This window comes from Cryptotermes secundus, unplaced genomic scaffold (assembly GCF_002891405.2).
Source record: "Cryptotermes secundus unplaced genomic scaffold, Csec_1.0 scaffold143, whole genome shotgun sequence".
NCBI lineage: Eukaryota > Metazoa > Arthropoda > Insecta > Blattodea > Kalotermitidae > Cryptotermes > Cryptotermes secundus.
In genome coordinates, this window is record NW_019741301.1 from 509317 (window position 1) to 531593 (window position 22277).

The 22277-nt window shown below is 41.2% G+C and overlaps 1 protein-coding gene and 1 long non-coding RNA gene across 7 annotated transcripts in view; one reads left to right on the top strand and one right to left on the bottom strand.

Annotated features, from left to right (window-relative positions):
• LOC111872686 (glutamate receptor ionotropic, NMDA 2B) overlaps positions 1 to 22277 on the bottom strand; it is a 309458-nt gene that overhangs the window by 63020 nt on the left and 224161 nt on the right. The window lies entirely within an intron of this gene.
• LOC111872687 lies at positions 519 to 8309 on the top strand. The gene is made up of 2 exons (XR_002844280.2): positions 519 to 1695; positions 6274 to 8309. It is a non-coding gene; the product is annotated as an uncharacterized LOC111872687 (long non-coding RNA).

Sequence of the window (22277 nt, forward strand, 5' to 3'; positions counted from 1 at the left end):
TTTGACCGGTGTTACACACTTGTTGATTACAAAATACATATTAAAACTGGCAGGAATATGTGGATTCTGTAATGTTAATAATGTACGTAACATCAAACTAACCTGTGAATAACGGAAAGCCATAAAATTGAAGTACGAAATACTCGCTCGCCATGTCATAATTGTCCTTAGGGTTTCCAAGCAGTATACATGACACATGACTCGCGAGCGATGACGTAATATGGCTGCGCTATAACCCGACCACATAACTGTAAACTTACTTTCACGAAAAATCTCTTTTGGAATTTCGTTTCCATTATCTCATGTGGATTATTATGGAATCACGTATGCACATTTCGTAAATTATTTACACCATCCAGGGTAAAAGACGCCTCATCACTGAATAAAATGACGCTTAACAGTTCGGGATGAGCTTTTTATCCAGTGGCACAAATCCATACGCTGTGCATGGTCGCCTGGTTGCAGATGTTGTACCATTTGATCATGGTAAGAATAACTCTTCATGATGTAAAGTGTAATGTGGTAACGCTGGTATGTCATGTGACGTCACCACGTTGTATTTTATAAGATTTAATGATGTTTTCTCACATTAATTGGGCCTATAACATTGTGAGATACCCTAGACACATAGCATAGAACGGCAAATTAAGCCTAACATAAACAGACATTTCGCAACTTGAAAATGAAGTCATCTTAGCTGCATACGGCCCTGAGGATGACGTTATGGTTCTGAGAATTACCTCCCATATCTAGGGGCCATACTCTCCATATAAGGAGATGGACGCTATAATGTCACATGATTTTGCCACGCCCGAAGACAATACTATATAAGGGCTGGCATTGTAACCATTCGAGGATGTAAGATGTAATGTAACGTACAACCACTAAGCTAGTGCCGCACGCACTATGCGTCTGGGAGCACACTGCTCTCGTAAAGTCAGGGGTTTGATTCCTGTTTTATACTTATCTCATGTCTTGAACAAGTAAAGTGTTTGGTTTCACCTCACAAGTTCGCGTCGTCTACCTTATTTCACACATTCGAATCTTCAAGGAGATCTCGCTTATCCACACGCTCAACGCTTCGGTTCACAACCAGCTACAAGGTCAACAGGCAGAGTTCAACATCGCACCTGGCCAGTGCAACCTAACTGTTCAACGTGCATCAACATCGCACCTGTCTTGGTGCAGTATCACCAGGTGGTCGCAGCTAACAACACGTTACCCTCTACGTCCCACGACGTAGCGACCAACTCCTAACATCCTGAGTTCGCGTGTGAATCACCATCCTCACACACGCGAACGTAAACAAACCACATTACATGGTGTTCAGCGGCGGGATCAGTGGCGTGAAGAAAGTGAACGTGTGCGGTGAATCATTCACTTGGCTGTAAACCTGAACGGCCGAAGGGAATCAGAACGTCTACTGAGCCTACTCGAGGGTCAACGCTTCGGAGGAGGTCTGGGTTAACTTGTCGCGGAAGCTCTGGCGCCGGACTACTGGGAAGGAGCAGTCAACTTGATCACGTGGGAGGAAGCTTTCATAAGCGGCCTACGTTGAATCCCGAGGGACAGCATAGGTGACAAGCCGGGAGCAGCCGCCGCCGCGAGAGGGGCTTGGAACATCCTTTGGGACATCGTTTCAACGCACCGAACTACGGCTTTCCGAACACCCTTCACTCTTCAATTTCCAAACAGGTTAGTCTAATCCACTATGGCAGAAGACGAAAGTGAATACATTTCTGTGGTTCAGGCGGTCAAGTTAATTCCCAAAAGCTTCGATGGGAACCCCAAGTGTTTACGTGAATTTTGTGATGGGGTTGAAGCTGCAAGAAAGGTAGTGCATCCAACGAAATACCCGCTACTTCTAAAGTTTATTGAGTCAAAGATTACAGGCGAGGCGAAAGATAGGTTGCTTGCCAGGTCAGAAAGAAATACGTGGGAACAAGTTAGGGCTATTTTGGAGGAAAATTATGCAGTGAAAAGAACAGTAGAATATTATGCAGGTTTGTTGTTTACTGCGAAACAAGAAAATCATGAAAGTGTGGCTCAATGGGGTTCAAGAATTGACAAAATGGGTTTAGATTTGATGCGAGAGGCAAAACGCAGAATTGAGAAAATAAATCCAAATTCCATTGAAGGAGGCGTCATACTTGTTCCAGAATTTATGAAGGGCACATTTGTAGCCGGGCTGAAAGATGACAGGGTTAAATATATTGTCAAAGCTAGGGGGGAAGAGGATTCTCTAGCACAATTAGTAGAAACCGCACTACAGGAAGAATGTGAAGTGAAATCACAGAGTTTTAAAGGAAATATATTTAAAGGGAGTAACTTCAAGGGAAATACAAGAAACTTTAAGTGGCCGAACACAGAAAATGTAGGGAATTTTGGTAGAGAAAATAGACCCCATATTAAGCGGGAGGTGAATGTAGTAACCTCTATGAGATGTTATAGGTGCCAGCAAAAAGGGCACACGGCGGAGAATTGTAAGGACAAACAAACTTGTGAAAAATGTCATAAGGTGGGGCATATATCATGGGATTGTACAGCCGGAGAACGACGAAATTAAGAGACCTGATCGTCTCGGCGCTGTCGTAGGGAGTGATAGCCTCGTGGGAGTTAGTGCGGTCAAGGGTAATGACCGTCTCGAGGGTATAAACAGGGATCATAGGAATGATCTTCTCGAGGGTATAAAATGCGATTATCGGAGGTACTAAGGTTGAGAATCAGGGGGGTCCAAAAGGGGTTATGAAAAACCATGAGGATACTGTCCCGGACCCCACGAAGGGTCGTCTCAACGAGGTAAAGAATCAGGGGGGTCCAAAAGGGGTTATGATAAACCATGAGGATACTGTCCCGGGCCCCACGAAGGGTCGTCTTTACTCGAACCTTGGGGACGCCCATGTGTTCAAGGATTCGAAGGAATCATGTTTAAAGGTCAAAGACCTGGATCGCATAGACGATCGGATATTAGGAGGGAATCGGAAAGGGGTTAATAAAAACCATGAGGGTTCACCTCGAGGGAGTTCAAAAGGGGTTAATAAAAACCATGAGAATTCACCTATTGGAGAGGATTCGACAGGGGTTAATAAAAACCATGAGAATCACTCTCGGATCATAGAAGATGATCGTATAAGAGTCGCAAGAAACGACTTGGAGGAATCTATAGGGGATGATTCCTTGGGACGCTACAGGTTTATGTAGTTAGTCCGCAATTAACAGGAGAGTTGGGGGTCGCTCTTCTGGATACAGGTTCACAGATATCATTGGTGAAAGAATCTTCGTTGAAAGGATTTAATAAAGAAACAGGGAGAGAATTTAAAATATGTGGAATAACAGGAAAACAAATGGACGTAATGGGCCAAGTACAATTAAATATTTTGAACACATTAGAACCTTTAAGTCAAATGTGCTATGTTGTTGACAGTTTACCAGGAAATTTAGATATAATTCTTGGGCAAGATTGGTTGGAAAATGAAGGTTATGTTTTTGAAAAGAAACCACCAGTTATAATACTTCCATATAATGAACAAGTAGTAATGTGTAAAACACGAGAGAAAGGAGTTCGTTTTATTGAACATCAGGTTCTTCAACCAGGTTTAATTTGTGCAGCTAGTTTAGTCAACTGTGAGAATTTTGAATTTCCATGTTTGATGGTTAATTTGACAGAAAAGCCAATATGTGTGACAACAGATCCGAAATTAGAAAAACCACCAACGATGTTGCGCAAACAAGATTTTGAAAATCAGACGAAAAGAATAAGGCGATTACAGTTATTGCGTGAAAACTTGAGATTAGATCACATAGCAGAGGGAGCAAGTGACATTAGAAAGATTTGTGAAGAATACGTAGATATATTTAAATTACCGGGTGATTCATTAACAGCTACGTCAGCAGCAGAACATACGATTCCAACACCCACTATTCCGAAAGGTCGAGCTATAACCTTGAAAAATTACAGGTTACCGGAAGCACAACAACAAGAAATTAAAAGGCAAGTGAATCAAATGTTAGAAGACGATATAATTACACCGAGTAATAGTGGATGGAATTTTCCGTTACTAGTGGTTCCAAAGAAATTGGACACGTCAGGTAAAAGAAAATGGAGAATTTGTGTAGATTTTCGAAAATTAAATGAAATTACTGTAGGAGATTGTTACCCACTGCCTAATATTCAAGAAATATTAGATAAGCTGGGAAGAGCAAGGTACTTCACTGCTTTAGATTGTGCAAGTGGATACTTACAGGTGCCCATCGCTGACGAAGACAGGTGCAAGACTGCCTTCAGTAAAGCAAATGGTCAATTTGAATTTAAAAGAATTCCATTCGGTTTGAAATCAGCGTCAAGTACTTTTCAACGCATGATGAATAATGTTTTATCAGAATTAATTGGGGAAAAATGTTTAGTTTACATGGACGATGTCTTGATTGCAGCAGAAACTTTAAGGGAGCATAATGCCAAGTTAAGGGCTGTTTTTTAAAAACTTCGAGAATTTAATTTAAAAATTGAACCAGACAAGTGTGAATTTTTAAAAGAAGAATTAAACTATTTAGGTCATGTCGTAACTTCAGCAGGTGTTAGACCAGATGATTCCAAGGTCAAGGCAGTAGTGGAGTTTCCCATACCACGAACACAGAAGGACATTAAATCATTTTTAGGTCTTGCAGGCTACTATCGCAAATATATAGCTGACTTCAGTGCAACTGCTAAACCATTAACAGAATTATTAAAGAAAGGAAATGAATGGAACTGGACAGAAAGAGAACAGGCCAGTTTTGATTTATTGAAATTTAAATTAACTAATACTCCTTTGTTGCAATATCCAGATTTTAGTAAACCGTTTATTTTGACAACAGATGCTAGTGGCTATGCTATAGGAGCCATTTTAAGTCAAGGAAAATTGGGACAAGATAAACCAATTGCGTATGCAAGTAGAACTTTAAATGAAGCTGAATTAAAATACGCGACAGTGGGAAAGGAATTGTTAGCCATTGTTTGGGCATGTAAACATTTTAGACCATATTTGTTGGGAAGAAAATTTCACATAGTTACAGATCATAAGGGTTTAACTTGGATTTTTAATGTCAAGGACCCGAGTTCAAGGCTAATGATATGGAAATTATTGTTAGAGGAATATGACTACCAAATTGAATACAGGGCTGGACAAAGAAATTGTAATGCCGATAGTTTGAGTCCTTACCCTGTTCAGTGTTTAAATGTTAACTTAGAAGAAATTACAGAAGAAAGAAAACAGAAAATTATTGCTGAAATGCATAATTGTCCAATTGGAGGTCATCAAGGTATTCGGAAAACTATTGAACGAATTAAATTATACATTTCCTGGCCAAGTTTAGAACAATATGTGATTCAATATATAAGAAATTGTATAACTTGTCAACTGAATAAAGAAACCCGTCCAAATGTAAAGTTACCTTTGACAGTTACAGATACAAAGAATGCTCCATGGGATAAAATTTATTTAGATATTGTTGGACCATTGCCATTATCCGAAAACGGAATGAAATATATTTTGACATGTCAGGACAACTTAAGTAAATACTTTATTGCCATACCATTGCAAACTCAGACAGCTGAGGAGGTTGCAAATGCTTTTGTGAAAAATATTATATTGTTTTATGGAATTCCTACAGAAGTTGTGACGGATCAAGGATAAAATTTTATGAGTGATGTTTTTAAACGCGTTTGCAAATTATTTAAGATTGAGAAAATTTGTACCACCGCATACCATCCAGAAAGCAACGGAGCTTTGGAAAGAACACACAAGACACTTGCAAATTATTTGAGATGTTTTTGCGATAAGAGATTAAACAATTGGGACGAGTGGTTACCCTTTGCATGTTTTACGTACGACACCACATTCAGTTACGAGATATACGCCTTATGAGGTACTTTTTGGGAGAAATGCAAATATACCAGGAAGATTACAACGACAACCCCAACCACTTTATAATTTTGATGATGTTGTGTTAGAGATAAAGCATAAAATGCAGAACTGTCAGCAAATTGCTAGAGAGAGATTAATTGAATTTAAAGAAGCACAGAGACAGAGTGAAATCAAATGAGTATGATTTCAAAGTAAATGATTTAGTTCTCTTGAGGATAGAGAATAGGCAAAAGTTGGACCCCATTGTGGAGAGGTCCGTATGAGATTAAAGATATAAAAGGTTCTAATGCTGTCATACAAGAAGTAGGCAAAAGAAAGCATCAAGAGGTACACATTAATAGGTTAAAACCGTACTTCTCTTCAATTTCAGAAAATGCAGCTGTATAGAGGGATTTTTGTAATCACAGTCTGCGTATGGTGGACACTGCTTCAAGGTCAAGGTCAGAAGGTTGATGACATAGATTCAAGGACAGGCATATACTTTGATGAGATAGGGACTATTCGATTTTATCCTATGAGATGGAAGGTCATCACATATATAGATCTAGAACCAACGCGTGAATTATGGAAACAAACCAAGCTTCATCAGAAAAGAGTTACAGATTTTTGCCAAAAAATCAAAGACAAAAACTGGTATCATTATACAGATTGCGCCGCGTTTGGGCAGTATATGAAGTCAAAGACTAAATACATTGACAGTTTGAAAGATTTGATAGCTGAGTATTGGACAAAAAGTGATGAGATTCCGAGTCATAGATTCAAAAGAGGTGTTTTAAATTTTGTGGGTGAAATATCCAAAATTCTATTTGGAACTTTAACTCAGTCAGATGCAAAGAATTACAACAAGCATATTACAGAGTTAGAAAGGGAAGAGAAAGAGTTTTTGCATTTATCCAATGAACAGATGACAGTTATAAAAGCCACCATTACTTCAGTTAATACGACGTTACAGAAAATTGATCAGGATGAGAAAATTTTGAAGGAAGGTTTAACCAAGTTATTTAATTATAGTACACATAAATACAATGAAATAGAGGAAGAAGTTCATAATGTGAATGTAATTAATGAACGGTCAAAGATAATACAGAGGGGAATTGATGAAAGTCAACATTCTTTTGAAATATTAATAGATTCTTTTGTACATGCCGAGCAAGGTTCTCTCCAACCACAATTAGTTACTGCCGAAAAAATTAAGAAGTTATTGGAAACACATAAATTGTCGAGTGGACTGGATTATCCTACTTTTCCTTTTCCGAACTACACAGGATCATAACCCCTACTACCCACTTGTATAAGAAATGTTTATTGTATGTGTGTTAAACTTGTTAACGACAGTATAATACCTGATCAAAGTATTATGACAGTATGATACCTGAACAAAGTATCACAAAGGAGAAATCAACATATAACTTCATCAACTGTAATAAAGAATTAAATTTTACCGATTCATTAAGACAACATTATGGAAAAATGAGTATAAATGAATTGACAGGATGTTTTCAGATTAATGAAATTATGTTTGTATGTAAAGGAGAAATACCTATTTACACGTATACTCCTGGATTAGATTGTGAAGCAACTTTGTTACATCCGTCTACAGTCAAGACTCCTGACACTTGTGAGTACAACTTTTTCAAATTGAAGAAAACTTTTTGTTATACCATTATATAAGAGTAATCAATGGTTGTTTGTTGCACCTGAAATTGAAACATTTATTGTGTTGTGTCCACAAGGGACAAGTACTTTGAAATTAAAAGGGGAAGTTAAATTAACTTTGAAACCAGAATGTAAAGGATATTCTTCTTATGTGACTATGTATGCTATTTCAACTTTTTACATCAATTTAACAAATTATTATGTGCCTTCTGCTCCTATTGATTTTGATTGTTGTTTTGAGGGAGTGAAAGATGTAAACTTTGAAGAATTGCCTTTGCACATCCCATTAGTAAATATTATGTCTTCAGTAGATGACTAAAGAATTATAAGTAAGAAAACTGAAGAAGTACCACAATTAATCAGAGAACAAGAAACTAAACAAAATGAGAAATTTTATATGATTACGACATCTTGGGGAACAGCAGTAGCCATAATTTGTATAATTATTTTGTGTGTTTGTTGCAGCTGTTGTTGTTGTAAGTGTTGCAGAAATTGTTTCTTTTGGTTTTGGGACAAATGGAGCCCTAGAGATTGTTGGCAACAGACAAAAGAGAAATGTTGTATTAATATTCATAACTATAATGGTTCTAGGGTTGAATACAAGAAAACAAATACCTCTCCAGTAGGTTCAGTAAAGTCCTTACCTGAAGTAGATAATATTATTGTTGAACTTAAGGAATTGAAAGGAAGGACAGGTGAAATTTCAAAATCAGAAAATGAGATAGATAAAGTTTTGAGGAGAACAAAAAATAGGAGAATGTTTCGTTAAAATTTTCACCTATGAGGCAAAAACTTTTCAGAGGAGGGGAGGTGTAATGTGGTAACGCTGGTATGTCATGTGACGTCACCACGTTGTATTTTATAAGATTTAATGATGTTTTCTCACATTAATTGGGCCTATAACATTGTGAGATACCCTAGACACATAGCATAGAACGGCAAATTAAGCCTAACATAAACAGACATTTCGCAACTTGAAAATGAAGTCATCTTAGCTGCATACGGCCCTGAGGATGACGTTATGGTTCTGAGAATTACCTCCCATATCTAGGGGCCATACTCTCCATATAAGGAGATGGACGCTATAATGTCACATGATTTTGCCACGCCCGAAGACAATACTATATAAGGGCTGGCATTGTAACCATTCGAGGATGTAAGATGTAATGTAACGTACAACCACTAAGCTAGTGCCGCACGCACTATGCGTCTGGGAGCACACTGCTCTCGTAAAGTCAGGGGTTTGATTCCTGTTTTATACTTATCTCATGTCTTGAACAAGTAAAGTGTTTGGTTTCACCTCACAAGTTCGTGTCGTCTACCTTATTTCACACATTCGAATCTTCAAGGAGATCTCGCTTATCCACACGCTCAACGCTTCGGTTCACAACCAGCTACAAGGTCAACAGGCAGAGTTCAACATCGCACCTGGCCAGTGCAACCTAACTGTTCAACGTGCATCAACATCGCACCTGTCTTGGTGCAGTATCACCAGGTGGTCGCAGCTAAACAACACGTTACCTTCTAAGTCTCCCGACTTAGCGACAAACTCCTAACATCCTGAGTTCGCGTGTGAATCACCATCCTCACACACGCGAACGTAAACAAACCACATTACAAAAGTTCGCCACACCTGAATACGCGATACGCCGATGCGAGAGGCGATTCTACGAGTGACAGACGCGGACTTCACTGAACAATATCAAGAATGTGCTCTCGTGTGTCTATCATTCGTACATCCTGCCTTTCAGAGTGCACAGAAACACTTGCAAGAGAACCAGTATCACACAATGTCTGGTGAATTCGCGTAAATACACTTCGAGATGGAATCCTTCGATCGGGAAAACGCCTTTGGTATTCTTCAACAGTAGCACGTGCATTGCGACCGCAAAATCCACACACAAAATGCGTATCACAATATTCCACGTGTGAAAACACAAGGGGCATTTCAGCAACTCATAACACAACTAATTTACCACCCATTCACGACCCCGCCGCAACGTAATCTGTAGGCTCTGGTAGGTAGCGCATGAGCTTACGGCTAGTGACTCGCAGCACTCAAGGACAAACAGATAAGGGTCTCAGCTGAGAGGTGTGTATAGTGCGTGGACCTGCAAGAAGACCACACTTTTCTCGGGCCATTATCTCCGTAACAGTTCAACTTTGGACATAGGTGTTTTGGGTTATATCGGCATACTTTAACATAAGGAACACCCTCCCGAAGTTTGGTCCATTCCTCCTGGGACACCCTGTATATTACTTAATACTTCCATAATTGCTTCAGAGGCCCTATAAAGAAACAAAACAAACTCCGTGATTTTAGTCCGCAAGCGAACTATACCGACCGAGCAACCGCCGCTTGTCAGCCAATTTTAGTACGAACTGTTGAGGATCAAATTTGGGATTGAAAATTTAAGTCATTACCTAGGTGCCTGGAGACTTGCGAAAAGTGTTTTGCAGTGAAAGAGCAAAGATGACAACACATGGACACGCAATGAGGTTAAGAATGCGATAATCAGCATTCATGCGTAATACCGTANATTTGGTAGCGCCGGAAATCGAACCCGGGCCTCTGAATCTGTAGCCAGAAACTCTGACCACTAGACCAAAGAGGCGGTCTTTCAGAGGCCTTATGACGATCCAAAACTGGACCCATTTCTCGACGCCCTTATCCACTCTATATAGAATCAAATGTGAGAATGATTGATGAATTAGAAATGATCTGTCCTGGTCGAGATGCTATTGTGGAATTTACCTGGAGCGACTGAGGATAGTCACAACTCCTCGGTGAGTATGTCCTGCAGAGATTCCAACCGAGCATTGTCATTATGGGTCTACTAACACAATTTATTGCTTGTATTTTTAATATATTTTAAGATGTGGAAAAATCAATAAAATATTTTGGATTTGGAATTCTCTCGACAGAGACTACGAGGAGTATTATCTTCTGGGACGCGATGTCGTGTAGCCTGATGTAATTGTAGAGACGTTTCGAGGAGCGCACCACTTCCATCTCGAAGATTAAGTTAGGAAAGCAAAACACAAGCACAATAAATATACTTTTTTGTATTTCAGGTTCTCACTGCAGTGATTATGATTTTTTTGGGGGGGGGGAGTTTCCGAGGAATATATAGCCACATGTTCAGGATCAGAAAATAAATCAAGCAAGAAACCAGTAAGAAGCAGGAAGCAAAGAGATCCCCGAAACGTCGTTTTATTCCGGACTACACCGTATTGTAACCCGGTAAAAGCTAAAGCTATCCCTGTAACAGGCTGTCGAGGGTTCCACATTTTCTGGGCAATCAGCTCACAAATGGCGGTGAGGTTGTCAGCCATCGCACCGGCCGCCCTTTACCCCCTCTTTTAGAGGATGAGTCGACCCCAGGACCATAGTGCGGTTGGAAGGATTAGGTCAATTAAAAAATCCAATGACCTCATGGGGAATCGAACCCGCGACCTTCCGACTTGCAGCATAGTGCCTCAACCAACTACACTACTGCGTGCCCGGAAGATGGTTACGTTCAAGGTAATCCTGGTTTCCTCCTTCTGTGTCATATACCACAAAAACACTCTTATGAGACATGCCAGTATAGTGATAATCACTTGGAGAAGGATCCGGTCTCGGCCGCGGGGAATCTGTTGCGCTCACCACGTGACACCACCCTCTATTCGCAGAAATTGGCACTAACCTCGCCGACAAGAGGCGGTAGCTCGGTCGGTGTAGTTCGCTTGGGTACTAAAGGCCACGGAGGACTTGAAGAAGGGAATAGATACCTCAGACAATGTACGCCGTAAATATTGGTATTATTTTAGCTGTATGTGGTGTACTGGAGCTGAATCGTTAAGTTGGATGAAACACTGTTCGTTGTTTGTCTGCGTCAACGAAATTGTATGTTTTTTTTTTAAGTTTCCAGCCACAGAGCAACTGTATTAAACTCACAAACTGTAGTTTCAAATAATAATTACTTAATAATCATCTTGTAACATACGAATTGACTCGGAATACCGTAAATTTGAAAAATTCAAGGAAGCTTATAAAATAAGCGTTTTCCTTGAAAGTTAAATTACGATGACAGAGTTTTCATGTACTGACGCTAAACAAATAGATGTCTGAAGCACATAAAGATAAACTTGACCTAAAATGGTCTTGAACTGAAATTTTATTTTTGTAGCGAATAACATAGTATTATAATTTAGCGTAAAAGTTAAAACTATCCGTGTACGAGGCCTTGAAGGCCTGCAGGGTTGTGAGACGTCGAAGCTCCCACATTTTCTAGACAATCGGCTCAAAGATAGCGTAAAGTTGTCAGCCTTACACGCCGGCCGCCTTCTATTCCCAGGAAGATTCCTTGTACTCATTTCTGTTAGAGGCTGAGTGGACCCCAGGGCCATAGTGCGGCTGGAAGGATTAGGTCAATTGAAAAAAAATCGAATGACCTCATCGGGAATCGACCCCGCGAAATTCCGGCTTGCAGTATGGTGTCTCAACCATCTACGCTACCGCGTACCCCCTTATAATTTAGCGTATTTTATTTTTGTAAGATAAACTAGGGCTGATCCCCCGTTCAAGGAGTCCTACCGACTGCCGAAGATTAAGAAACCGAAGCGAAACAAAGCGTTTCACGGATGTTTTATGCCAAGAAAGAGAGAGAGAGAGAGAGAGAATTCGTAGCCATTGTAAAGTCCGTCTACGAACTTGGTTACACCATACCTTGTGTGGGGAACCTTCCGGAAGAAAATACCTGGGTAACTACTTTAGAATTTCGCACTGTGCATATGAATACAAGTACTCGGAAACGAACTCTATTAACACTCTAAAGATGACGTAACGATACGCATGACTGACAGACCGTTGCTTGCACAGCACACGGAGTGTATGTTGCCCTTATTGAGGGAAGTAATCGACCGCTTCCCTTACTTTCCTGGTGTTATAGGTAAACAACAAAAAAAAAACTCCGTGGATTTAGTCCGCAAGCGAACTATACCGACCGAGCGACCGCCGCTTGTCGGCGAAGTTAGTACCAACTTTAGCGGATAGAGGGTGTCGCGTGGTCAGCGCAACGGATCCCCACGGCCGTTAATTTCGGGTTTCTAGACCGGAGCTGCTATTTTCTTGAAATAGCTGCTCAATTATCTTCACGAGTCTGAGTGGAACCCGGGACCTCTGGATCTCTAGCCAGGAACTCTGATCACTAGATCACAGAGGCGGTTTATTAAAGGTAAACAGATAAAATTATCCCTGTGCTTAACTAATTAAGCACTATTCCATGAAGACGTATGGGGGAGTGTGTGTATAGATCCACGTTTTCTTGACCTCGGCACTAGTTGGAGGTGGTCAGCTTCACGCTCCTGCGGCCTTATCCCCAGGGAAATAGCCCCCGGTACCCATTGGATAGGAGGCTGGGTGGGCACCAGATCCAGTCTGGACAATGTGGAGAAGGGAAAGTTCTTGACCCTACTGGGACTCCAACTCCGACCCCTCTGTCGTCCTACCCGTAGCCAGAGACAAACCCATTTTCTCGTCAGAGAGGATATTACGCAAGGAGTATTACCGCACGGGTTCAGTTGAAGAAATCTCTCGTCGTGTGTCTCAAGGTGTCAGAAGCAAAGTAACTTTGATTTTGACTTGAAGTAGTTGTTGGGTAGAGTTGCCAGCAGTCCAGTTGAGTGAAGTGAAGTGACATGACGTAACTGGTTGCTGAGTGAGAGAGTTCAGTTGTCAATTGGAAGTCAGCCTGTGAAGAGAAGACTAGGTTGTTGATGTGAAATGGCCGCCAGCCTGGGACCCAGTTAGTTGAGCTGTCAGATGACCGGAGTTCTGTACCGGCGGTTGTAACAAGAGGGCCGAGCGCGGGAATCTGAAGAATCTCCTTTGGTAGAGGCCGTTGCCAGGAAACAGTCAATGGAGACTTAAACAGATTGAGGGCACTAGTCTGAGTGTGTCAGTGATCTGTAAAATGTAGTTCTGAGGGTGTATAGAAGTGGTCAATAAATCTATTCGCCAATCTTTACCCCGTCTATAGTCACGCCCCTAGATATGAGACAGTATATTTTTTCGGCCTCAATTCTGGTCGGTTGCTTATTTTTCTCGTGTTATAGGAAATTAAGCCTGTTCAGACCTCTCATGCTGTGTGAAAATGAGCATTAAAAATTTTTAAATGAACAGGTTACCAGTGTAACCATACAAAATCAAACCTGGCGGAGCAGGGACATTAGGCAGAACCTACCAGTTGCTAAGCTACCACCGGCATCGCCTAGAAGTTTTCACTGTTCACTAACTCCTTCGCCAAGATAAAGCCAGAAAAATCGTCAATGGCAGTTTTGTATTTCTGAGCTGTAAATATTTGCCGTAAGATCCTCAACTGCATTATTTGCTTAATGTTTTTCGATGCACATTAGGCAACATCTTTCGCATCCATATGGATCGACAGAAAAAAGCAATTGAATTGCGTATATGACAACATAAGACATTAGAATTATGTCGCATGAGAATTTGCTACTGAATAAAAAGTTATATTTCCCGAATTATTTCTTCTGATACGTTTCTTTACAAAAACACCACTGACTTTAAGTGACTACAGAACACTATACAGTCACAGTTCTTGCGATAAACCATTCTTTTCAAAAGCAACATGATAACCAAAATTTAATTTGTTAAACTTCTATGGCAGTGTTATGAATTAAGAACAATTTATGTGAGCCTGACAAACTATAGTGTGGCGTATAGATCCGTTCCTAAGCAGTGAATCTATAAAAATGCGCCGTTGCTAGGTAACGTCCACCATATACACGCATGCAACAATAGAAGTACGGCGTCTTCTACGCGACCAACACCGCGACCGTTGCTATGCAACGGAACTTACTCTATGATGCTTGCGAATTCGTTTGCCGCGGCAATGTGTTTACCGAGTCGTTCCCTAGAAATGAAAATCTATTCTGACTTAACTATTGCGGCTTTAGGGCGTCATGTCACTATATTTTTGAAAAGTTCGTATTAACAAATTTTCATTTCAGTTTCAAGATGCATATACATCTTACAACGTAGGAAATGTAATCATTGCGCAACAATACTTGAGGTTTTGCTCAGTGTCAAAGCAAGGACCTTCAGGTAAAATTTGATCAAAACCAGTAGTTTACAATAGTTCTAGAGTTATGAGATGGCACGACATTAAAATGAGCTGTGTCGAAACCAATATGAAATACGAATCATGTGTACTGAGTATAAAATATATTTCATTTTCTACAATTCTTGCTCGAAACATTTTTCGTTCCGAAACATATTCATCAAGTGAAACCCGAGAAGCGCCCAGAACACGCACGTAGCTCTTACTTGGTGTCCGGAAGGAACGAGACCAGAATTGCAACGTGTCACTAAGTTCTGTTAACACTTCCCAACATCAGAACTCACGAGACTTCTCTTAGCGGTTGACAAGACAGCCAGGCTTTAGGAAGCAATTGGCACATTTTTTTTGGAACTTTAAGTTGTGAGCTTACTTACTTACTTACTTACTTACTTACTTACTTACTCACTCATGGAGCTGAGTCCTTCTGGAGGAGCCGCCAATTCTGCAGCTACTAAAGAAGTTCCCAGCATTTTATGGAAACCGAAGGTTCATTACCGTGTTCCCAAGAGCCCTCCACTGGTCCCTATCCTGAGCCAGATCAATTCAATCAATACCATCCCATCTTTCTAAGAACCATTTTAATATTGTCCACCCACCTACGCCTTGGTCTTTCCAGTCGTCTCTTTTCTTCTGGCTTTCCCACCAATATCCATTTATCCAATATCCAATATCCATATCCAATATCCACCATTTGTGCTACATGCCCTGCCCACTTCATCCTTCTTGACTTGATCATTGTAATTATATTTGGAGGAGAGTACAAGTTATGAAGCTTATGTAAAACATGGGGTATTGTGACATGTAAAATCCACTACTAGGTAATGGCTTGAAAGACCTCTATGAGGTTATGACAAAGACATCGATTCCTGGGCAACGTATACAGAAACGGGTAGGTAAAGACTGTTCACACAGGAACGAAAGACACGTTTCGATGACAAACGCAGAAAGGAAGAAGTGTACCGTTTCATATCCGGCCGGCGTGAAGCCAGAATAGATCGAGAGAACTGACCAAAGAGAAGACAAGCGAAGAGAAGAGATACTGGAGAGCCCTACCGAGTAGTAGTAGCGCAACCCGAGAACAAGACAGAAGAGAGGAGACTGGGTACAGACCTGCTCACCGAATTCGTACAAGGATCGTCAAAGAGTGGAAGTGTTGAAGATTTTGTGTGTTATTGTTTCAGTTCCAACAACAGAGAGACCATTTTCTGTGTGGTCGGTGCGAAGGCGCCCCACAATAACAAGACCTAAACTGTCAAACAGTAATAAATATCTTGTCATAAGCCCCAGATTGGGCTCGACACCCTTACTTACTGACAGTCAGTGGCAATGTGTCTTTGACCAAGTAGGATTGGGGAGTATTTGAGAGTGTTTAAGTGACAGCCACGGGGAAATTCGTCGTGTGAAGACTTGGCGCGTGATTGGAAGACTTGAATTATATGTAATACTTGGAGTGATTTGAAGCGCTAGTTCCTGTAGTTTAAGCGACAATTTCTGTGTGGAGATCCGTTGCTAGGAGACGACTAGTGGAAGACTGAGGATCCTAGTGCGTGTACAACGGTGAACTGAAAATTTGTAGATCAGCGATAGCGCTGTATTACATGTATTAGAGTGTAACTAAAAGAGCGTTTAACCAAGCTGCTAATAAATGGAATCATCCGAACTAGAACCTGTCATTTCGTCACGCGTACCCCCTTACACCTGACAATATTATTATTAAATGTTGTCGGGCGGTCCTAGTTCAATTCCCTGACTTACCATTCTGAAATCTTACAAGAAGCTGGACATTTTATTCGCTGTAGTCCAAGTTCTATAGCTGAATATATACTTACAGTCGGCGTGAATTAAAGACTGGTATATGTATATGATTCTTCTATACTCGTAGTGACACTTTCGAACTGCGGGAAGGTTACAATCTCTTCCTTTTTGTTTCAGGAGGCAAATTGCTTGCTTTGCATCTGACGTAAAGACGCCATTTCGTGGAAAAGACAGGAAACCAGAACACTCTGTTCTCACAAGATGTCATGAACTGAGAAAGCTTTAATCTTCTGCAGTCGGAGAGGAAATTTCTTCTCGTTGTGACATTGGAATTGGTATGGTACTGTCCGATCGCCCGTAACTTGTCGTAGTTCAGTGCGACCAGCCAATCAGTGACGTTAAATACAGCTACAGCGCTGGTGAATCGCGTCACAGCAGACTAAAATTAGTGCAGCTGGCCGAAACATATCCTCTTTCATCACTACCTATCGGGATACGAACATATTTTGTCTTCCTGTTTCCTAGAACTAATTAAGCACTGCGCCATGACGGCGGGGGACACGAGGTAGCGTAGTTGGTTGAGGCACTATGCTACAAGCCGGAAGTTCGCGTGTTCTAGTCCCGATGAGGTGGATTTCTTCAATTTACCTAATCCTTCCAGCCGCACTATGGCCCTGTCAGAGGCTGCTCTAACAGAAATGAGTATCAGGAATCTTCCTGGGGGGTAAAGGGTGGCCGGCGCATGAGGCTGACAACCTTACCGCCATATGTGAGCCGACTGTCTAGATAATGTGGAACCCTCAACGTCTCAGAACTGTATGGGCCTCCATGGCATGTTACAGAGGTAGCTTTACCTTCTTTACGCCATGGAGGTGTATGGGAGAAAGGATGTATAGATCTATATTTTCTTGACCTCGGCACTAGTTGGAGGAGAGTGGTCGGCTTCACGCCCCGGCCGTTTAAGGCCCGGGGAAAGACCCCACGGTATCAATTAGATAGGAGGCTGGGTGGGCCCCAGAGCCGGTCTGGACGACATGGAGAAGAGAAAATTCTTTCGGCCAGCCTATTGCCGTGCTTGCTACCTGCTTCACTCTCTTTTCTTGGCTTATTCTTTGACCCTGAAGATGGAGGCGATATGTTCCTACGAAATGACGGTTGACTTTCAATGGACTACACGATGTTATATCGTAGATGATATCCTTTCATAATTACCGCTGTGGTAACATGAGATCCTATCATGTTACACCTGTCTTTTCTGTAACATAGATACTTCGAAGGCAGACCGGATGAATACATCGTCTTTCCAATCATAAACTGGAAATGTTGAGGATGCATAAGTGAAATTAAATTAAGTATTTATATATCAATTATATATATATTTATATATTCAGAACATTGTCCGGTCTAGAAAACCGAGATTAACGGCCGCGAAAATTCGTTGCGCTGACCATGCAACACTATCTTTCCGCAAAAGCTGGCACTAACTTCGCCGACAAGTGGCTGTCGCTCGGTCGGTATAATTCGCTTGTGGACTAAAGGCCACGGAGGACTTATAGTATATCAATAACTTCAAATAAAAAACATATTTTAATCAGTCAAACGGTTACGTATTTCGATTTCAATCTTAAACGGTCATCAGATATATTGCATTAGAATTTATACGGAGGAAGATTCAAATGTTTTTAGAATAATGTTTCATATGAGCCGAGACACTCTTCTCCAAGTATAATTAGAATGATCAGGCCAAGGAGGATGAGATGAGCAGGGCATGTAGCACGAATGGGGGAGAAGAGAAATGCATATAGGATATTGGTGGGAAAGCCAGAAGGAAAGAGACCACTGGGAAGACCAAGGCATGGGTGGGTGGACAATATTAAACTGGACCTTAGAGATATAGGATGGGATGGGATGGATTGGTTTGGTCTGGATCAGGATAGGGACCAGTGAAGGGCTCTTGTGAACATGGTAATGAACCTTCGGGTTCCAAATGTGCTGAAAATTTCTTGAGTAGCTGCACAATTGGCGACTCTTAAAGAAGGGCTCAGCTCCGTGAGTGAGTGAGTGAGAGTGATGGGCCGAGGTAGTCGTTAATTTGTTTGGTCTAGTACTAAAAGTTAAAATACAATGGAAACTCGGTAATTCTAACTCCCTGTAATCCGAACTGACTTACAGAACTACCAAGAAGAAGAAATCGGCACCTTCAAAAGTTGTAAATGTGATAATGCATTTATTTTACTGCCTCGCAGTAGAAATGAATTCTTCTGAAACATGATATTGTCTATTATGGACCTGTCTCTGCAGACGATGAAAGATGTAACCCAGTTACCGCTTGCCCCCTGCCCGGCGTGTAGTCGACCTTCCGAGGGGTTCTGGATGTAGTAGAGGCATAAAATGTGTTTATACCTCGTACATGTTTTAATAAATAATATTTCTAAAAATGTTGAATTTACGAGTATATTTGAAATGCAGAAATCCGAACGATGGAATAACCTAACACACCAGTCCTTACTTTAATTAGTTCGCAATATGGAGGTTAGGCTCACTCACTCTTGGAGCTGAACCCTTCTTGAGAAGCCGCAAATTGTGCAGCTACTCAAGAATTGCCCAGCATTTTATGGAAACTGAAAGTTCATTACCGTGTTCACAAGAGCTCTCCACTGTCCCTATCCTGAGCCAGATTAATCCAATCCATGCCATTCCATCCTATCTCCCTAAGATCCATTTTAATATCGTCCACCCACCTACGCCTTGGTCAGGGGGTTAGGCTAGATATATAAATTATCTGATTTCTATGTGAAGCCACACGGGTGGGCGTTTAGTGTTGTCCCCTTGTGGCAATGTTAAGTCGTGTCATATCAGACAAAATCGTTTTATCCGCCATCTTGATACATCCACGTAAATACTCGTACATTATGATATAAAAGTGAAAATATTCTGTTATAACTAGCCTAAAGTACCTTAACGTCATATTGCATATAATTAGAATGATCAAGTCAAGGAAGGTAAGCTAGGCTGAGAACGTAGCACGTATCTGGAAAAAGAGGAATGCATATAGAATTCTGATGAAGAAGCTAAAAGGAAAGACACCATTAGGAGGACCTAGGCGTAGGTGAGAGGATGATATTAAATTAACTCTTAGGAGAATTAAGACGGGCTTCTATGGACTTGATTTATTTGATCAGGATAGGGAACAGTGAAGGGCTCTCGTAAACACAGTTATGAACCTTCAGTTTCCATAGAATAATTGGAAATTAATGAGTAGCTGAGCGACTGGAGGCTTCTCAAACAGCACTCATCTCCATGGAGTTAGTTAGCATCATGTTATATTCTATTTCCAGTATTCAGTCTGTAAAAATTCACATCTGCACCTACAAAACACCAAAAGAGACTAAAGTTTTAACAATTTTCAAATTTAACATTTTAACGAGGTAACCTATCGTAGCTTCATATGAAACCGGCAACACAAAATACAGCCACTGTAAACACCTGCCAGTGCAGAGGGTGATCAGCGTAGCAAACAGTGAATGTGCACACCTGATGATGGCCGAAAGGCCGAAACGCGTAGTGAATTATTAACTTATAATGTGGAGTAAGCATACAGAAGATGTGGACGTGTCATATCTCAGGCGGTTAGTCGCTGGCTTTCCACCGTGGCGGCTCGGTTTCGAGCCCGGTTCAGGTCAAGTGGGATTTGTCCGGACAACGTTTCACTGGGGCAGGTTCTCTCCGTGCACTTCGCTTTCCCCTGCCAATCTTCATTCCACCAATTGCTCCACAATCACCATCATGTATCATCTGGGGCTGGTACAGTAGGCCAGAAGAAGCCGCAGTACCAAATGGACTCAATCCAATAAGAACAATAAATTAATAATAATACAGATGTGCTGACGGAAGTACAGTTGGAGAGTCAGTCATATTTGCATGAGAGTATGACCTATACGGGGGCACGTTGTAGCATATTTGGTGGAGGCACTGTACTACAAGCCGCGATGTCGCGGGTTCGTTTCCCGAAGAGATCACTGGATTTTTAAATTGATCTTATCCTTCCAGTCGCACTATGGTCCTGGGATCGACTCGGCCTCTAACAGAAATGATTACAAGTAATCTTCTTGGGGGTAAAGGGCGGCCGGTGCGTAAGGCCGACAACCTTACCGCCCTCTGTGAGTCGACTGTCTGGAAAATGTGAGAGCCTCGACGTCTCACAACCGTATGGGCCTCCACGGCTTGTTATAGGGATAGCTTTACCTTTTTATAACCTATACTGATTGCATAATAACTCTTATTGGCGTAACTATTCCGTGAAGATGGAAGTTCTTGAATTGCATTTTAATTAAGACGCAGTTCAAGAACTACTTACTAGTATTCTTATACGCCTGATGATGACTCAGTTTGAGGGCCGAAACATGTAGCGTGAACGGCTAATAAACAAAAGTTTATACAGTAGTTTCTATTATGAATATTTTGTTTTCCAGAATATTATTGTGTAGACTACCCCTATCGACCGCCTCTGTGGTCTAATGGTCAGAGTTCCTGGCTACAGACTCAGAGTTCCGGGTTCGATTCCCGGCGCTCCCAGATTTTCTGAGAAGTAGTGGGTCTGGAACGGGGTCCACTCATCCTCATGAGGATAGCTAAGGAGCTATTTCAAGGAAACAGCGGCTCCGGTCTAGAAAATCGAGATTAACGGCCGTGGGGATCCGTTGCGCTGACCATGCGACACCCTCTATCCGCAAAAGTTGGCACTAACTTCATCGACAAGCGGCGGTCGCTCGATCGGTATAGTTCGCTTGCGGACTACAGGCCTCGGAGTTCATTCTGGGTTATAACAACGTGCAGTCTCATAGGTTCCTAGCAGCGTCTCAGGAGAGTTCGGATTGTCAGTTTAAGGCTCCCTAGACAGTACGTGGAGGCAACTGTTTCCTTCCGTACGAAACCACCTACCTTACCGCCATCTGTGAGCCGATTGTCTAGAAAATGCGGGAGCCTCGATGTCTCACTACCCTATGGACCTCCACGGCTTGTTGCATGGATAGCTTTTGTCTTTTCTTTTCTTTGGAAGACAGGGGTGGGACTACATGGTGTCGTAACCGAGAATCGCAAATTTTTAAATTTTCACCACAGTTAAAACCTCAAACAGTTGATCATGATTAAGGTATCGGCAGAAATCGTGATCATACGGACGTGGATATGGACAGGGATTCAGTGTACCAGCTAACTTAACTGGTGCAAACTACTGAAAGCTTGTTTACAACGGAAATGAACGGAAGTTGTACAATATACGAGTAACTGATGTGACATAGAGTGACACTTTAAACATTCTAGATTACTTCCGCAGTGAGGAAAGCTATCATTCTTAAGAGAGTTTTTCGTAAATAAAATTTCTGTGCAGAGCACCTGTGAGATCTCAGGTTTCAAGTAACAGAGTGTAAAGGAGGAAAAGGAACTTTTTTCTTCCTTGAGTTTCTCATTACCAACATTTCAGCTGTAGTCTTCTTCCCATGGTCCCTCAAACGAGTTTTTTTTTCCTCTCTCATTCATCAACCAGTTCAAATGCATCTTCTACGTCAAACATCAAAATTGTTTTCTACAACATACGAAAATTATTTACTTGTAAGTTTCATAATAGAAATGAATTACTTTAGGAGACACTACGCTTCTAGTGTTCATAATCTAATCATAACGTCCAATGTTGAAAAAATACGAAATATGTGATTCAAGGCGTTCTTTTCGAATAAGTATTATTTTACAAAAATGACAATTGACAACGGAGAGACTACTGTCTTTATAATGCCTTCTGTTGTGTGTCATATATGAATATATTATATTATATATATATATA